Below are 18,038 nucleotides of genomic sequence, written 5' to 3' on the forward strand. Positions count from 1 at the left end.
CGCTCGATAGAACTCCGATAGCCTAATGGCTAGATCGCTGGTCTTCCAAGCGAGTGGCCTGGGTTCGAGTCCCAGCCGGAGCGAATATCTTCACTGTATATATTTCTTTTCTAATTTTAAAATTCTTTTTTTTTTCAATTTCTTTCCTTTGCAATTATTGATTATTTATGTAGGGAAGAAAATTCTGAGTCAGTTTAATTTTTCGACACGAAGATTTCAAAGTGTTTAAATAAACAATTACCAAGGTGCATTTTTTGTTTTTATTATATTTAAAACTCCCACCGACAGAGCTCCCATAGACTAATGGCTAGAGTGTAAGGCTTCCAAGCGAGTGGCCCTGGGTTCGAGTCCCAGCCTGAACGAAAATCTTCAATGTATACTTTTAGTTTCTAATTTGAAATTTCTTCTTCTTTTTTTTTTAATTTTTCTCTTTTGCGAATATTGATTATTTATGTAGGGAGAAAAATTCTGAGTCAGTTTAATTATTCGACCTGTAAATTTCAAAGTGTTTGAATCAATAATTACCAAGGTGCATTTTTTGTTTTTAATATATTTAAGACTTCCATCGACAGAGCTCCGATAGCCTAATGGCTAGACCGTTGGGTTCCTAGCGCGTGGTACTGGGTTCGAGTCCAGGCCGGAAAGGAAATCTTAAATGCAAATATTTTTTTCTAATTTTATAATTCTTTTTTTTTTATTTTTCCCTTTTGCGAAGTCAGTCAGTCAGTCTGACAGTCAATCAGTCAAGCACTCAGTCATTCAGTCTCAGTCAGTCAGTCCAGTCAGTCAGTCACTCAGTCAGTCAGTTAGTCCTTCAGCCAGTCAGTCAAGCAGTCAGTCAGTCATTCAGTCAGTCAGTCAGTCAGTCAGTCAGTCGGTCAGTCCTGTGCAGTCAGTTAGTCACTAAAGCAGTCAGTCAGTCTCAGTCAGTCAGTCAGTCAGTCAGTCCAGTCCAGTCTCAGTCAGTGAGTCAGTCAGTCTCGGTCAGTCAGTCAGTCAGTCAGTCAGTCAGTCAGTCAGTCAGGCAGTCAGTCAGTCGGTCAGCCTTATTCAGTCAGTCTGTCAGTCAGTCAGTCAGTCAGCCTTATTCAGTCAGTCTGTTAGTCATCCTTATTCAGTCAGTCAGTCAGTCGGTCAGTCCTGTCCAGTCAGTTAGTCAGTCAAGCAGTCAGTCAGGTAGTCAAGCAGTCAGTCAGTCAGTGTCAGTCAGTCATTTAGTCATTCAGTCAGTCAGTGAAATAGCCAGTCAGAGAGTCAAGCAGTCAGTCAGTCAGTCTCAGTCAGTCAGTTAGTCAGTCAGTCAGTCAGTCACTCAGTCAGTCCAGTCTCAGTCAGTCAGGCAGTTAGTCAGTCAGTCTCGGTCAGTCAGTGAGTCAGTCAGTCAGTATCAGTCAGTCAGTGAGTCAGTCTGTCAGTCAGGCAGTATCAGTCAGGCAGTAAGACTCCGCTCGACAGAACTCCGATAGCCTAATGGCTAGACCGCTGGTCTTCCAAGCGAAAGGCCTGGGTTCGAGTCCCAGCCGGAGCGAATATCTTCAATGAATATATTTCTTTTCTAATTTGAAAATTCTTTTTTTTTTCTATTTCTTTCCTTTGCAATTATTGATTATTTATGTAGGGAAGAAAATTCTGAGTCAGTTTAATTTTTCGACACGAAGATTTCAAAGTGTTTAAATAAACAATTACCAAGGTGCATTTTTTGTTTTTATTATATTTAAAACTCCCACCGACAGAGCTCCCATAGACTAATGGCTAGAGTGTTAGGCTTCCAAGCGAGTGGCCCTGGGTTCGAGTCCCGACCGGAAAGGAAATCTTAAATGCAAATATCTTTTTCTAATTTTATAATTCTTTTTTTTTTTTTTTTTCCCTTTTGCGAAGTCAGTCAGTCAGTCTGACAGTCAATCAGTCAAGCACTCAGTCATTCAGTCTCAGTCAGTCAGTCATTCAGTCAGTCAGTCAGTCAGGCAGTCAGTCAGTCAGTCAGTCGGTCAGTCCTGTGCAGTCAGTTAGTCACTAAAGCAGTCAGTCAGTCTCAGTCAGTCAGTCAGTCAGTCAGTCCAGTCTCAGTCAGTCAGGCAGTTAGTCAGTCAGTCTCGGTCAGTCAGTGAGTCAGTCAGTCAATATCAGTCAGTCAGTGAGTCAGTCTGTCAGTCAGGCAGTATCAGTCAGGCAGTAAGACTCCGCTCGACAGAACTCCGATAGCCTAATGGCTAGACCGCTGGTCTTCCAAGCGAGTGGCCTGGGTTCGAGTCCCAGCCGGAGCGAATATCTTCAATGTATATATTTCTTTTCTAATTTGAAAATTCTTTTTTTTTCAATTTCTTTCCTTTGCAATTATTGATTATTTATGTAGGGAAGAAAATTCTGAGTCAGTTTAATTTTTCGACACGAAGATTTCAAAGTGTTTAAATAAACAATTACCAAGGTGCATTTTTTGTTTTTATTATATTTAAAACTCCCACCGACAGAGCTCCCATAGACTAATGGCTAGAGTGTTAGGCTTCCAAGCGAGTGGCCCTGGGTTCGAGTCCCAGCCTGAACGGAAATCTTCAATGTATACTTTTAGTTTCTAATTTGAAATTTCTTCTTCTTTTTTTTTTAATTTTTCTCTTTTGCGAATATTGATTATTTATGTAGGGAGAAAAATTCTGAGTCAGTTTAATTATTCGACCTGTAAATTTCAAAGTGTTTGAATCAATAATTACCAAGGTGCATTTTTTGTTTTTATTATATTTAAGACTTCCACCGACAGAGCTCCGATAGCCTAATGGCTAGACCGTTGGGTTCCTAGCGCGTGGTACTGGGTTCGAGTCCCGGCCGGAAAGGAAATCTTAAATGCAAATATTTTTTTCTAATTTTATAATTCTTTTTTTTTTATTTTTCCCTTTTGCGAAGTCAGTCAGTCAGTCTGACAGTCAATCAGTCAAGCACTCAGTCATTCAGTCTCAGTCAGTCAGTCCAGTCAGTCAGTCACTCGGTCAGTCAGTTAGTCCTTCAGCCAGTCAGTCAAGCAGTCAGTCATTTAGTCTCAGTCAGTCAGTCATTCAGTCAGTCAGTCAGTCAGGCAGTCAGTCAGTCAGTCAGTCGGTCAGTCCTGTGCAGTCAGTTAGTCACTAAAGCAGTCAGTCAGTCTCAGTCAGTCAGTCAGTCAGTCCAGTCCAGTCTCAGTCAGTCAGTCAGTCAGTCTCGGTCAGTCAGTCATTCAGTCAGTCAGTCAGTCAGGCAGTCAGTCAGTCGGTCAGCCTTATTCAGTCAGTCTGTCAGTCAGTCAGTCAGTCAGCCTTATTCAGTCAGTCTGTCAGTCATCCTTATTCAGTCAGTCTGTCAGTCAGTCAGTCGGTCAGTCCTGTCCAGTCAGTTAGTCAGTCAAGCAGTCAGTCAGGTAGTCAAGCAGTCAGTCAGTCAGTGTCAGTCAGTCATTTAGTCATTCAGTCAGTCAGTGAAATAGCCAGTCAGAGAGTCAAGCAGTCAGTCAGTCAGTCTCAGTCAGTCAGTTAGTCAGTCAGTCAGTCAGTCAGTCAGTCAGTCCAGTCTCAGTCAGTCAGGCAGTTAGTCAGTCAGTCTCGGTCAGTCAGTGAGTCAGTCAGTCAGTATCAGTCAGTCAGTGAGTCAGTCTGTCAGTCAGGCAGTATCAGTCAGGCAGTAAGACTCCGCTCGACAGAACTCCGATAGCCTAATGGCTAGACCGCTGGTCTTCCAAGCGAGTGGCCTGGGTTCGAGTCCCAGCCGGAGCGAATATCCTCAATGTATATATTTCTTTTCTAATTTGAAAATTCTTTTTTTTTCAATTTCTTTCCTTTGCAATTATTGATTATTTATGTAGGGAAGAAAATTCTGAGTCAGTTTAATTTTTCGACACGAAGATTTCAAAGTGTTTAAATAAACAATTACCAAGGTGCATTTTTTGTTTTTATTATATTTAAAACTCCCACCGACAGAGCTCCCATAGACTAATGGCTAGAGTGTTAGGCTTCCAAGCGAGTGGCCCTGGGTTCGAGTCCCGGCCGGAAAGGAAATCTTAAATGCAAATATTTTTTTCTAATTTTATAATTCTTTTTTTTTATTTTTCCCTTTTGCGAAGTCAGTCAGTCAGTCTGACAGTCAATCAGTCAAGCACTCAGTCATTCAGTCTCAGTCAGTCAGTCCAGTCAGTCAGTCACTCAGTCAGTCAGTTAGTCCTTCAGCCAGTCAGTCAAGCAGTCAGTCATTTAGTCTCAGTCAGTCAGTCATTCAGTCAGTCAGTCAGTCAGGCAGTCAGTCAGTCAGTCAGTCGGTCAGTCCTGTGCAGTCAGTTAGTCACTAAAGCAGTCAGTCAGTCTCAGTCAGTCAGTCAGTCAGTCTCGGTCAGTCAGTCAGTCATTCAGTCAGTCAGTCAGTCAGGCAGTCAGTCAGTCGGTCAGCCTTATTCATTCAGTCAGTCAGTCAGTCAGTCAGTCAGCCTTATTCAGTCAGTCTGTCAGTCATCCTTATTCAGTCAGTCTGTCAGTCAGTCAGTCGGTCAGTCCTGTCCAGTCAGTTAGTCACTAAAGCAGTCAGTCAGTCTCAGTCAGTCAGTCAGTCAGTCAGTCCAGTCCAGTCTCAGTCAGTCAGTCAGTCAGTCTCGGTCAGTCAGTCATTCAGTCAGTCAGTCATTCAGGCAGTCAGTCAGTCGGTCAGCCTTATTCAGTCAGTCAGTCAGCCTTATTCAGTCAGTCTGTCAGTCATCCTTATTCAGTCAGTCTGTCAGTCAGTCAGTCGGTCAGTCCTGTCCACTCAGTTAGTCAGTCAAGCAGTCAGTCAGGTAGTCAAGCAGTCAGTCAGTCAGTGTCAGTCAGTCATTTAGTCATTCAGTCAGTCAGTGAAATAGCCAGTCAGAGAGTCAAGCAGTCAGTCAGTCAGTCTCAGTCAGTCAGTTAGTCAGTCAGTCAGTCAGTCAGTCAGTCAGTCAGTCCAGTCTCAGTCAGTCAGGCAGTTAGTCAGTCAGTCTCGGTCAGTCAATGAGTCAGTCAGTCAGTGAGTCAGTCTGTCAGTCAGGCAGTATCAGTCAGGCAGTAAGACTCCGCTCGACAGAACTCCGATAGCCTAATGGCTATACCGCTGGTCTTCCAAGCGAGTGGCCTGGGTTCGAGTCCCAGCCGGAGCGAATATCTTCAATGTATATATTTCTTTTCTAATTTGAAAATTCTTTTTTTTTTTCAATTTCTTTCCTTTGCAATTATTGATTATTTATGTAGGGAAGAAAATTCTGAGTCAGTTTAATTTTTCGACACGAAGATTTCAAAGTGTTTAAATAAACAATTACCAAGGTGCATTTTTTGTTTTTATTATATTTAAAACTCCCACCGACAGAGCTCCCATAGACTAATGGCTAGAGTGTTAGGCTTCCAAGCGAGTGGCCCTGGGTTCGAGTCCCAGCCTGAACGAAGATCTTCAATGTATACTTTTAGTTTCTAATTTGAAATTTCTTCTTTTTTTTTTAATTTTTCTCTTTTGCGAATATTGATTATTTATGTAGGGAGAAAAATTCTGAGTCAGTTTAATTATTCGACCTGTAAATTTCAAAGTGTTTGAATCAATAATTACCAAGGTGCATTTTTTGTTTTTATTATATTTAAGACTTCCATCGACAGAGCTCCGATAGCCTAATGGCTAGACCGTTGGGTTCCTAGCGCGTGGTACTTGGTTCGAGTCCAGGCCGGAAAGGAAATCTTAAATGCAAATATTTTTTTCTAATTTTATAATTCTTTTTTTTTATTTTTCCCTTTTGCGAAGTCAGTCAGTCAGTCTGACAGTCAATCAGTCAAGCACTCAGTCATTCAGTCTCAGTCAGTCAGTCCAGTCAGTCAGTCACTCAGTCAGTCAGTTAGTCCTTCAGCCAGTCAGTCAAGCAGTCAGTCATTTAGTCTCAGTCAGTCAGTCATTCAGTCAGTCAGTCAGTTAGGCAGTCAGTCAGTCAGTCAGTCGGTCAGTCCTGTGCAGTCAGTTAGTCACTAAAGCAGTCAGTCAGTCTCAGTCAGTCAGTCAGTCAGTCTCGGTCAGTCAGTCAGTCAGTCATTCAGTCAGTCAGTCAGTCAGGCAGTCAGTCAGTCGGTCAGCCTTATTCAGTCAGTCTGTCAGTCAGTCAGTCAGTCAGCCTTATTCAGTCAGTCTGTCAGTCATCCTTATTCAGTCAGTCTGTCAGTCAGTCAGTCGGTCAGTCCTGTCCAGTCAGTTAGTCAGTCAAGCAGTCAGTCAGGTAGTCAAGCAGTCAGTCAGTCAGTGTCAGTCAGTCATTTAGTCATTCAGTCAGTCAGTGAAATAGCCAGTCAGAGAGTCAAGCAGTCAGTCAGTTAGTCTCAGTCAGTCAGTTAGTCAGTCAGTCAGTCAGTCAGTCAGTCAGTCCAGTCTCAGTCAGTCAGGCAGTTAGTCAGTCAGTCTCGGTCAGTCAGTGAGTCAGTCAGTCAGTATCAGTCAGTCAGTGAGTCAGTCTGTCAGTCAGGCAGTATCAGTCAGGCAGTAAGACTCCGCTCGATAGAACTCCGATAGCCTAATGGCTAGATCGCTGGTCTTTCAAGCGAGTGGCCTGGGTTCGAGTCCCAGCCGGAGCGAATATCTTCAATGTATATATTTCTTTTCTAATTTTAAAATTCTTTTTTTTTTCAATTTCTTTCCTTTGCAATTATTGATTATTTATGTAGGGAAGAAAATTCTGAGTCAGTTTAATTTTTCGACACGAAGATTTCAAAGTGTTTAAATAAACAATTACCAAGGTGCATTTTTTGTTTTTATTATATTTAAAACTCCCACCGACAGAGCTCCCATAGACTAATGGCTAGAGTGTTAGGCTTCCAAGCGAGTGGCCCTGGGTTCGAGTCCCAGCCTGAACGAAAATCTTCAATGTATACTTTTAGTTTCTAATTTGAAATTTCTTCTTCTTTTTTTTTTAATTTTTCTCTTTTGCGAATATTGATTATTTATGTAGGGAGAAAAATTCTGAGTCAGTTTAATTATTCGACCTGTAAATTTCAAAGTGTTTGAATCAATAATTACCAAGGTGCATTTTTTGTTTTTAATATATTTAAGACTTCCATCGACAGAGCTCCGATAGCCTAATGGCTAGACCGTTGGGTTCCTAGCGCGTGGTACTGGGTTCGAGTCCAGGCCGGAAAGGAAATCTTAAATGCAAATATTTTTTTCTAATTTTATAATTCTTTTTTTTTTTTATTTTTTCCTTTTGCGAAGTCAGTCAGTCAGTCTGACAGTCAATCAGTCAAGCACTCAGTCATTCAGTCTCAGTCAGTCAGTCCAGTCAGTCAGTCACTCAGTCAGTCAGTTAGTCCTTCAGCCAGTCAGTCAAGCAGTCAGTCAGTCATTCAGTCAGTCAGTCAGTCAGTCAGTCGGTCAGTCCTGTGCAGTCAGTTAGTCACTAAAGCAGTCAGTCAGTCTCAGTCAGTCAGTCAGTCAGTCAGTCCAGTCCAGTCTCAGTCAGTGAGCCAGTCAGTCTCGGTCAGTCAGTCAGTCAGTCAGTCAGTCAGTCAGTCAGTCAGGCAGTCAGTCAGTCGGTCAGCCTTATTCAGTCAGTCTGTCAGTCAGTCAGTCAGTCAGCCTTATTCAGTCAGTCTGTTAGTCATCCTTATTCAGTCAGTCTGTCAGTCAGTCAGTCGGTCAGTCCTGTCCAGTCAGTTAGTCAGTCAAGCAGTCAGTCAGGTAGTCAAGCAGTCAGTCAGTCAGTGTCAGTCAGTCATTTAGTCATTCAGTCAGTCAGTGAAATAGCCAGTCAGAGAGTCAAGCAGTCAGTCAGTCAGTCTCAGTCAGTCAGTTAGTCAGTCAGTCAGTCAGTCACTCAGTCAGTCCAGTCTCAGTCAGTCAGGCAGTTAGTCAGTCAGTCTCGGTCAGTCAGTGAGTCAGTCAGTCAGTATCAGTCAGTCAGTGAGTCAGTCTGTCAGTCAGGCAGTATCAGTCAGGCAGTAAGACTCCGCTCGACAGAACTCCGATAGCCTAATGGCTAGACCGCTGGTCTTCCAAGCGAAAGGCCTGGGTTCGAGTCCCAGCCGGAGCGAATATCTTCAATGAATATATTTCTTTTCTAATTTGAAAATTCTTTTTTTTTTTCAATTTCTTTCCTTTGCAATTATTGATTATTTATGTAGGGAAGAAAATTCTGAGTCAGTTTAATTTTTCGACACGAAGATTTCAAAGTGTTTAAATAAACAATTACCAAGGTGCATTTTTTGTTTTTATTATATTTAAAACTCCCACCGACAGAGCTCCCATAGACTAATGGCTAGAGTGTTAGGCTTCCAAGCGAGTGGCCCTGGGTTCGAGTCCCGACCGGAAAGGAAATCTTAAATGCAAATATCTTTTTCTAATTTTATAATTCTTTTTTTTTTTATTTTTCCCTTTTGCGAAGTCAGTCAGTCAGTCTGACAGTCAATCAGTCAAGCACTCAGTCATTCAGTCTCAGTCAGTCAGTCATTCAGTCAGTCAGTCAGTCAGGCAGTCAGTCAGTCAGTCAGTCGGTCAGTCCTGTGCAGTCAGTTAGTCACTAAAGCAGTCAGTCAGTCTCAGTCAGTCAGTCAGTCAGTCAGTCGGTCAGTCCTGTCCAGTCAGTTAGTCAGTCAAGCAGTCAGTCAGGTAGTCAAGCAGTCAGTCAGTCAGTGTCAGTCAGTCATTTAGTCATTCAGTCAGTCAGTGAAATAGCCAGTCAGAGAGTCAAGCAGTCAGTCAGTCAGTCTCAGTCAGTCAGTTAGTCAGTCAGTCAGTCAGTCAGTCCAGTCTCAGTCAGTCAGGCAGTTAGTCAGTCAGTCTCGGTCAGTCAGTGAGTCAGTCAGTCAATATCAGTCAGTCAGTGAGTCAGTCTGTCAGTCAGGCAGTATCAGTCAGGCAGTAAGACTCCGCTCGACAGAACTCCGATAGCCTAATGGCTAGACCGCTGGTCTTCCAAGCGAGTGGCCTGGGTTCGAGTCCCAGCCGGAGCGAATATCTTCAATGTATATATTTCTTTTCTAATTTGAAAATTCTTTTTTTTTTCAATTTCTTTCCTTTGCAATTATTGATTATTTATGTAGGGAAGAAAATTCTGAGTCAGTTTAATTTTTCGACACGAAGATTTCAAAGTGTTTAAATAAACAATTACCAAGGTGCATTTTTTGTTTTTATTATATTTAAAACTCCCACCGACAGAGCTCCCATAGACTAATGGCTAGAGTGTTAGGCTTCCAAGCGAGTGGCCCTGGGTTCGAGTCCCAGCCTGAACGGAAATCTTCAATGTATACTTTTAGTTTCTAATTTGAAATTTCTTCTTCTTTTTTTTTTAATTTTTCTCTTTTGCGAATATTGATTATTTATGTAGGGAGAAAATTCTGAGTCAGTTTAATTATTCGACCTGTAAATTTCAAAGTGTTTGAATCAATAATTACCAAGGTGCATTTTTTGTTTTTAATATATTTAAGACTTCCATCGACAGAGCTCCGATAGCCTAATGGCTAGACCGTTGGGTTCCTAGCGCGTGGTACTGGGTTCGAGTCCGGGCCGGAAAGGAAATCTTAAATGCAAATATTTTTTTCTAATTTTATAATTCTTTTTTTTTTATTTTTCCCTTTTGCGAAGTCAGTCAGTCAGTCTGACAGTCAATCAGTCAAGCACTCAGTCATTCAGTCTCAGTCAGTCAGTCCAGTCAGTCAGTCACTCGGTCAGTCAGTTAGTCCTTCAGCCAGTCAGTCAAGCAGTCAGTCATTTAGTCTCAGTCAGTCAGTCATTCAGTCAGTCAGTCAGTCAGGCAGTCAGTCAGTCAGTCAGTCGGTCAGTCCTGTGCAGTCAGTCACTAAAGCAGTCAGTCAGTCTCAGTCAGTCAGTCAGTCAGTCAGTCCAGTCCAGTCTCAGTCAGTCAGTCAGTCAGTCTCGGTCAGTCAGTCATTCAGTCAGTCAGTCAGTCAGGCAGTCAGTCAGTCGGTCAGCCTTATTCAGTCAGTCTGTCAGTCAGTCAGTCAGTCAGCCTTATTCAGTCAGTCTGTCAGTCATCCTTATTCAGTCAGTCTGTCAGTCAGTCAGTCGGTCAGTCCTGTCCAGTCAGTTAGTCAGTCAAGCAGTCAGTCAGGTAGTCAAGCAGTCAGTCAGTCAGTGTCAGTCAGTCATTTAGTCATTCAGTCAGTCAGTGAAATAGCCAGTCAGAGAGTCAAGCAGTCAGTCAGTCAGTCTCAGTCAGTCAGTTAGTCAGTCAGTCAGTCAGTCAGTCAGTCAGTCCAGTCTCAGTCAGTCAGGCAGTTAGTCAGTCAGTCTCGGTCAGTCAGTGAGTCAGTCAGTCAGTATCAGTCAGTCAGTGAGTCAGTCTGTCAGTCAGGCAGTATCAGTCAGGCAGTAAGACTCCGCTCGACAGAACTCCGATAGCCTAATGGCTAGACCGCTGGTCTTCCAAGCGAGTGGCCTGGGTTCGAGTCCCAGCCGGAGCGAATATCTTCAATGTATATATTTCTTTTCTAATTTGAAAATTCTTTTTTTTTTCAATTTCTTTCCTTTGCAATTATTGATTATTTATGTAGGGAAGAAAATTCTGAGTCAGTTTAATTTTTCGACACGAAGATTTCAAAGTGTTTAAATAAACAATTACCAAGGTGCATTTTTTGTTTTTATTATATTTAAAACTCCCACCGACAGAGCTCCCATAGACTAATGGCTAGAGTGTTAGGCTTCCAAGCGAGTGGCCCTGGGTTCGAATCCCGGCCGGAAAGGAAATCTTAAATGCAAATATTTTTTTCTAATTTTATAATTCTTTTTTTTTTTATTTTTCCCTTTTGCGAAGTCAGTCAGTCAGTCTGACAGTCAATCAGTCAAGCACTCAGTCATTCAGTCTCAGTCAGTCAGTCCAGTCAGTCAGTCACTCAGTCAGTCAGTTAGTCCTTCAGCCAGTCAGTCAAGCAGTCAGTCATTTAGTCTCAGTCAGTCAGTCATTCAGTCAGTCAGTCAGTCAGGCAGTCAGTCAGTCAGTCAGTCGGTCAGTCCTGTGCAGTCAGTTAGTCACTAAAGCAGTCAGTCAGTCTCAGTCAGTCAGTCAGTCAGTCTCGGTCAGTCAGTCAGTCATTCAGTCAGTCAGTCAGTCAGGCAGTCAGTCAGTCGGTCAGCCTTATTCATTCAGTCAGTCAGTCAGTCAGTCAGTCAGCCTTATTCAGTCAGTCTGTCAGTCATCCTTATTCAGTCAGTCTGTCAGTCAGTCAGTCGGTCAGTCCTGTCCAGTCAGTTAGTCAGTCAAGCAGTCAGTCAGGTAGTCAAGCAGTCAGTCAGTGAAATAGCCAGTCAGAGAGTCAAGCAGTCAGTCAGTCAGTCAGTTAGTCAGTCAGTTAGTCAGTCAGTCAGTCAGTCAGTCCAGTCTCAGTCAGTCAGGCAGTTAGTCAGTCAGTCTCGGTCAGTCAGTGAGTCAGTCAGTCAGTATCAGTCAGTCAGTGAGTCAGTCTGTCAGTCAGGCAGTATCAGTCAGGCAGTAAGACTCCGCTCGACAGAACTCCGATAGCTTAATGGCTAGACCGCTGGTCTTCCAAGCGAGTGGCCTGGGTTCGAGTCCCAGCCGGAGCGAATATCTTCAATGTATATATTTCTTTTCTAATTTGAAAATTCTTTTTTTTTTCAATTTCTTTCCTTTGCAATTATTGATTATTTATGTAGGGAAGAAAATTCTGAGTCAGTTTAATTTTTCGACACGAAGATTTCAAAGTGTTTAAATAAACAATTACCAAGGTGCATTTTTTGTTTTTATTATATTTAAAACTCCCACCGACAGAGCTCCCATAGACTAATGGCTAGAGTGTTAGGCTTCCAAGCGAGTGGCCCTGGGTTCGAGTCCCAGCCTGAACGAAAATCTTCAATGTATACTTTTAGTTTCTAATTTGAAATTTCTTCTTCTTTTTTTTTTAATTTTTCTCTTTTGCGAATATTGATTATTTATGTAGGGAGAAAAATTCTGAGTCAGTTTAATTATTCGACCTGTAAATTTCAAAGTGTTTGAATCAATAATTACCAAGGTGCATTTTTTGTTTTTATTATATTTAAGACTTCCATCGACAGAGCTCCGATAGCCTAATGGCTAGACCGTTGGGTTCCTAGCGCGTGGTACTGGGTTCGAGTCCCGGCCGGAAAGGAAATCTTAAATGCAAATATTTTTTTCTAATTTTATAATTCTTTTTTTTTTTATTTTTCCCTTTTGCGAAGTCAGTCAGTCAGTCTGACAGTCAATCAGTCAAGCACTCAGTCATTCAGTCTCAGTCAGTCAGTCCAGTCAGTCAGTCACTCAGTCAGTCAGTTAGTCCTTCAGCCAGTCAGTCAAGCAGTCAGTCATTTAGTCTCAGTCAGTCAGTCATTCAGTCAGTCAGTCAGTCAGGCAGTCAGTCAGTCAGTCAGTCGGTCAGTCCTGTGCAGTCAGTTAGTCACTAAAGCAGTCAGTCAGTCTCAGTCAGTCAGTCAGTCAGTCAGTCCAGTCCAGTCTCAGTCAGTCAGTCAGTCAGTCTCGGTCAGTCAGTCATTCAGTCAGTCAGTCATTCAGGCAGTCAGTCAGTCGGTCAGCCTTATTCAGTCAGTCAGTCAGTCAGTCATCCTTATTCAGTCAGTCTGTCAGTCAGTCAGTCGGTCAGTCCTGTCCACTCAGTTAGTCAGTCAAGCAGTCAGTCAGGTAGTCAAGCAGTCAGTCAGTCAGTGTCAGTCAGTCATTTAGTCATTCAGTCAGTCAGTGAAATAGCCAGTCAGAGAGTCAAGCAGTCAGTCAGTCAGTCTCAGTCAGTCAGTTAGTCAGTCAGTCAGTCAGTCAGTCAGTCTCAGTCAGTCAGTTAGTCAGTCAGTCAGTCAGTCAGTCAGTCAGTCAGTCCAGTCTCAGTCAGTCAGGCAGTTAGTCAGTCAGTCTCGGTCAGTCAGTGAGTCAGTCAGTCAGTATCAGTCAGTCAGTGAGTCAGTCTGTCAGTCAGGCAGTATCAGTCAGGCAGTAAGACTCCGCTCGACAGAACTCCGATAGCCTAATGGCTAGACCGCTGGTCTTCCAAGCGAGTGGCCTGGGTTCGAGTCCCAGCCGGAGCGAATATCTTCAATGTATATATTTCTTTTCTAATTTGAAAATTCTTTTTTTTTTCAATTTCTTTCCTTTGCAATTATTGATTATTTATGTAGGGAAGAAAATTCTGAGTCAGTTTAATTTTTCGACACGAAGATTTCAAAGTGTTTAAATAAACAATTACCAAGGTGCATTTTTTGTTTTTATTATATTTAAAACTCCCACCGACAGAGCTCCCATAGACTAATGGCTAGAGTGTTAGGCTTCCAAGCGAGTGGCCCTGGGTTCGAATCCCGGCCGGAAAGGAAATCTTAAATGCAAATATTTTTTTCTAATTTTATAATTCTTTTTTTTTTTATTTTTCCCTTTTGCGAAGTCAGTCAGTCAGTCTGACAGTCAATCAGTCAAGCACTCAGTCATTCAGTCTCAGTCAGTCAGTCCAGTCAGTCAGTCACTCAGTCAGTCAGTTAGTCCTTCAGCCAGTCAGTCAAGCAGTCAGTCATTTAGTCTCAGTCAGTCAGTCATTCAGTCAGTCAGTCAGTCAGGCAGTCAGTCAGTCAGTCAGTCGGTCAGTCCTGTGCAGTCAGTTAGTCACTAAAGCAGTCAGTCAGTCTCAGTCAGTCAGTCAGTCAGTCAGTCCAGTCCAGTCTCAGTCAGTCAGTCAGTCAGTCTCGGTCAGTCAGTCATTCAGTCAGTCAGTCATTCAGGCAGTCAGTCAGTCGGTCAGCCTTATTCAGTCAGTCAGTCAGTCAGTCATCCTTATTCAGTCAGTCTGTCAGTCAGTCAGTCGGTCAGTCCTGTCCACTCAGTTAGTCAGTCAAGCAGTCAGTCAGGTAGTCAAGCAGTCAGTCAGTCAGTGTCAGTCAGTCATTTAGTCATTCAGTCAGTCAGTGAAATAGCCAGTCAGAGAGTCAAGCAGTCAGTCAGTCAGTCTCAGTCAGTCAGTTAGTCAGTCAGTCAGTCAGTCAGTCAGTCTCAGTCAGTCAGTTAGTCAGTCAGTCAGTCAGTCAGTCAGTCAGTCAGTCCAGTCTCAGTCAGTCAGGCAGTTAGTCAGTCAGTCTCGGTCAGTCAGTGAGTCAGTCAGTCAGTATCAGTCAGTCAGTGAGTCAGTCTGTCAGTCAGGCAGTATCAGTCAGGCAGTAAGACTCCGCTCGACAGAACTCCGATAGCCTAATGGCTAGACCGCTGGTCTTCCAAGCGAGTGGCCTGGGTTCGAGTCCCAGCCGGAGCGAATATCTTCAATGTATATATTTCTTTTCTAATTTGAAAATTCTTTTTTTTTTCAATTTCTTTCCTTTGCAATTATTGATTATTTATGTAGGGAAGAAAATTCTGAGTCAGTTTAATTTTTCGACACGAAGATTTCAAAGTGTTTAAATAAACAATTACCAAGGTGCATTTTTTGTTTTTATTATATTTAAAACTCCCACCGACAGAGCTCCCATAGACTAATGGCTAGAGTGTTAGGCTTCCAAGCGAGTGGCCCTGGGTTCGAATCCCGGCCGGAAAGGAAATCTTAAATGCAAATATTTTTTTCTAATTTTATAATTCTTTTTTTTTTTATTTTTCCCTTTTGCGAAGTCAGTCAGTCAGTCTGACAGTCAATCAGTCAAGCACTCAGTCATTCAGTCTCAGTCAGTCAGTCCAGTCAGTCAGTCACTCAGTCAGTCAGTTAGTCCTTCAGCCAGTCAGTCAAGCAGTCAGTCATTTAGTCTCAGTCAGTCAGTCATTCAGTCAGTCAGTCAGTCAGGCAGTCAGTCAGTCAGTCAGTCGGTCAGTCCTGTGCAGTCAGTTAGTCACTAAAGCAGTCAGTCAGTCTCAGTCAGTCAGTCAGTCAGTCTCGGTCAGTCAGTCAGTCATTCAGTCAGTCAGTCAGTCAGGCAGTCAGTCAGTCGGTCAGCCTTATTCATTCAGTCAGTCAGTCAGTCAGTCAGTCAGCCTTATTCAGTCAGTCTGTCAGTCATCCTTATTCAGTCAGTCTGTCAGTCAGTCAGTCGGTCAGTCCTGTCCAGTCAGTTAGTCAGTCAAGCAGTCAGTCAGGTAGTCAAGCAGTCAGTCAGTGAAATAGCCAGTCAGAGAGTCAAGCAGTCAGTCAGTCAGTCAGTTAGTCAGTCAGTTAGTCAGTCAGTCAGTCAGTCAGTCCAGTCTCAGTCAGTCAGGCAGTTAGTCAGTCAGTCTCGGTCAGTCAGTGAGTCAGTCAGTCAGTATCAGTCAGTCAGTGAGTCAGTCTGTCAGTCAGGCAGTATCAGTCAGGCAGTAAGACTCCGCTCGACAGAACTCTGATAGCCTAATGGCTAGACCGCTGGTCTTCCAAGCGAGTGGCCTGGGTTCGAGTCCCAGCCAGAGCGAATATCTTAAATGTATATATTTCTTTTCTAATTTGAAAATTCTTTTTTTTTTCAATTTCTTTCCTTTGCAATTATTGATTATTTATGTAGGGAAGAAAATTCTGAGTCAGTTTAATTTTTCGACACGAAGATTTCAAAGTGTTTAAATAAACAATTACCAAGGTGCATTTTTTGGTTTTATTATATTTAAAACTCCCACCGACAGAGCTCCCATAGACTAATGGCTAGAGTGTTAGGCTTCCAAGCGAGTGGCCCTGGGTTCGAGTCCCAGCCTGAACGAAAATCTTCAATGTATACTTTTAGTTTCTAATTTGAAATTTCTTCTTCTTTTTTTTTAATTTTTCTCTTTTGCGAATATTGATTATTTATGTAGGGAGAAAAATTCTGAGTCAGTTTAATTATTCGACCTGTAAATTTCAAAGTGTTTGAATCAATAATTACCAAGGTGCATTTTTTGTTTTTATTATATTTAAGACTTCCATCGACAGAGCTCCGATAGCCTAATGGCTAGACCGTTGGGTTCCTAGCGCGTGGTACTGGGTTCGAGTCCCGGCCGGAAAGGAAATCTTAAATGCAAATATTTTTTTCTAATTTTATAATTCTTTTTTTTTTCCCTTTTGCGAAGTCAGTCAGTCAGTCTGACAGTCAATCAGTCAAGCACTCAGTCATTCAGTCTCAGTTAGTCAGTCCAGTCAGTCAGTCACTCAGTCAGTCAGTTAGTCCTTCAGCCAGTCAGTCAAGCAGTCAGTCATTTAGTCTCAGTCAGTCAGTCATTCAGTCAGTCAGTCAGTCAGGCAGTCAGTCAGTCAGTCAGTCGGTCAGTCCTGTGCAGTCAGTTAGTCACTAAAGCAGACAGTCAGTCTCAGTCAGTCAGTCAGTCCAGTCCAGTCTCAGTCAGTCAGTCAGTCAGTCTCGGTCAGTCAGTCATTCAGTCAGTCAGTCATTCAGGCAGTCAGTCAGTCGGTCAGCCTTATTCAGTCAGTCAGTCAGTCAGTCAGTCAGCCTTATTCAGTCAGTCTGTCAGTCATCCTTATTCAGTCAGTCTGTCAGTCAGTCAGTCGGTCAGTCCTGTCCACTCAGTTAGTCAGTCAAGCAGTCAGTCAGGTAGTCAAGCAGTCAGTCAGTCAGTGTCAGTCAGTCATTTAGTCATTCAGTCAGTCAGTGAAATAGCCAGTCAGAGAGTCAAGCAGTCAGTCAGTTAGTCTCAGTCAGTCAGTTAGTCAGTCAGTCAGTCAGTCAGTCAGTCAGTCCAGTCTCAGTCAGTCAGGCAGTTAGTCAGTCAGTCTCGGTCAGTCAGTGAGTCAGTCAGTCAGTATCAGTCAGTCAGTGAGTCAGTCTGTCAGTCAGGCAGTATCAGTCAGGCAGTAAGACTCCGCTCGATAGAACTCCGATAGCCTAATGGCTAGATCGCTGGTCTTCCAAGCGAGTGGCCTGGGTTCGAGTCCCAGCCGGAGCGAATATCTTCAATGTATATATTTCTTTTCTAATTTGAAAATTCTTTTTTTTTTCAATTTCTTTCCTTTGCAATTATTGATTATTTATGTAGGGAAGAAAATTCTGAGTCAGTTTAATTTTTCGACACGAAGATTTCAAAGTGTTTAAATAAACAATTACCAAGGTGCATTTTTTGGTTTTATTATATTTAAAACTCCCACCGACAGAGCTCCCATAGACTAATGGCTAGAGTGTTAGGCTTCCAAGCGAGTGGCCTGGGTTCGAGTCCCAGCCAGAGCGAATATCTTAAATGTATATATTTCTTTTCTAATTTGAAAATTCTTTTTTTTTTCAATTTCTTTCCTTTGCAATTATTGATTATTTATGTAGGGAAGAAAATTCTGAGTCAGTTTAATTTTTCGACACGAAGATTTCAAAGTGTTTAAATAAACAATTACCAAGGTGCATTTTTTGGTTTTATTATATTTAAAACTCCCACCGACAGAGCTCCCATAGACTAATGGCTAGAGTGTTAGGCTTCCAAGCGAGTGGCCCTGGGTTCGAGTCCCAGCCTGAACGAAAATCTTCAATGTATACTTTTAGTTTCTAATTTGAAATTTCTTCTTCTTTTTTTTTAATTTTTCTCTTTTGCGAATATTGATTATTTATGTAGGGAGAAAAATTCTGAGTCAGTTTAATTATTCGACCTGTAAATTTCAAAGTGTTTGAATCAATAATTACCAAGGTGCATTTTTTGTTTTTATTATATTTAAGACTTCCATCGACAGAGCTCCGATAGCCTAATGGCTAGACCGTTGGGTTCCTAGCGCGTGGTACTGGGTTCGAGTCCCGGCCGGAAAGGAAATCTTAAATGCAAATATTTTTTTCTAATTTTATAATTCTTTTTTTTTTCCCTTTTGCGAAGTCAGTCAGTCAGTCTGACAGTCAATCAGTCAAGCACTCAGTCATTCAGTCTCAGTTAGTCAGTCCAGTCAGTCAGTCACTCAGTCAGTCAGTTAGTCCTTCAGCCAGTCAGTCAAGCAGTCAGTCATTTAGTCTCAGTCAGTCAGTCATTCAGTCAGTCAGTCAGTCAGGCAGTCAGTCAGTCAGTCAGTCGGTCAGTCCTGTGCAGTCAGTTAGTCACTAAAGCAGACAGTCAGTCTCAGTCAGTCAGTCAGTCCAGTCCAGTCTCAGTCAGTCAGTCAGTCAGTCTCGGTCAGTCAGTCATTCAGTCAGTCAGTCATTCAGGCAGTCAGTCAGTCGGTCAGCCT

The sequence above is a fragment of the Uloborus diversus genome, unplaced genomic scaffold (genome assembly GCF_026930045.1).
Source record: "Uloborus diversus isolate 005 unplaced genomic scaffold, Udiv.v.3.1 scaffold_109, whole genome shotgun sequence".
Lineage (NCBI taxonomy): Eukaryota > Metazoa > Arthropoda > Arachnida > Araneae > Uloboridae > Uloborus > Uloborus diversus.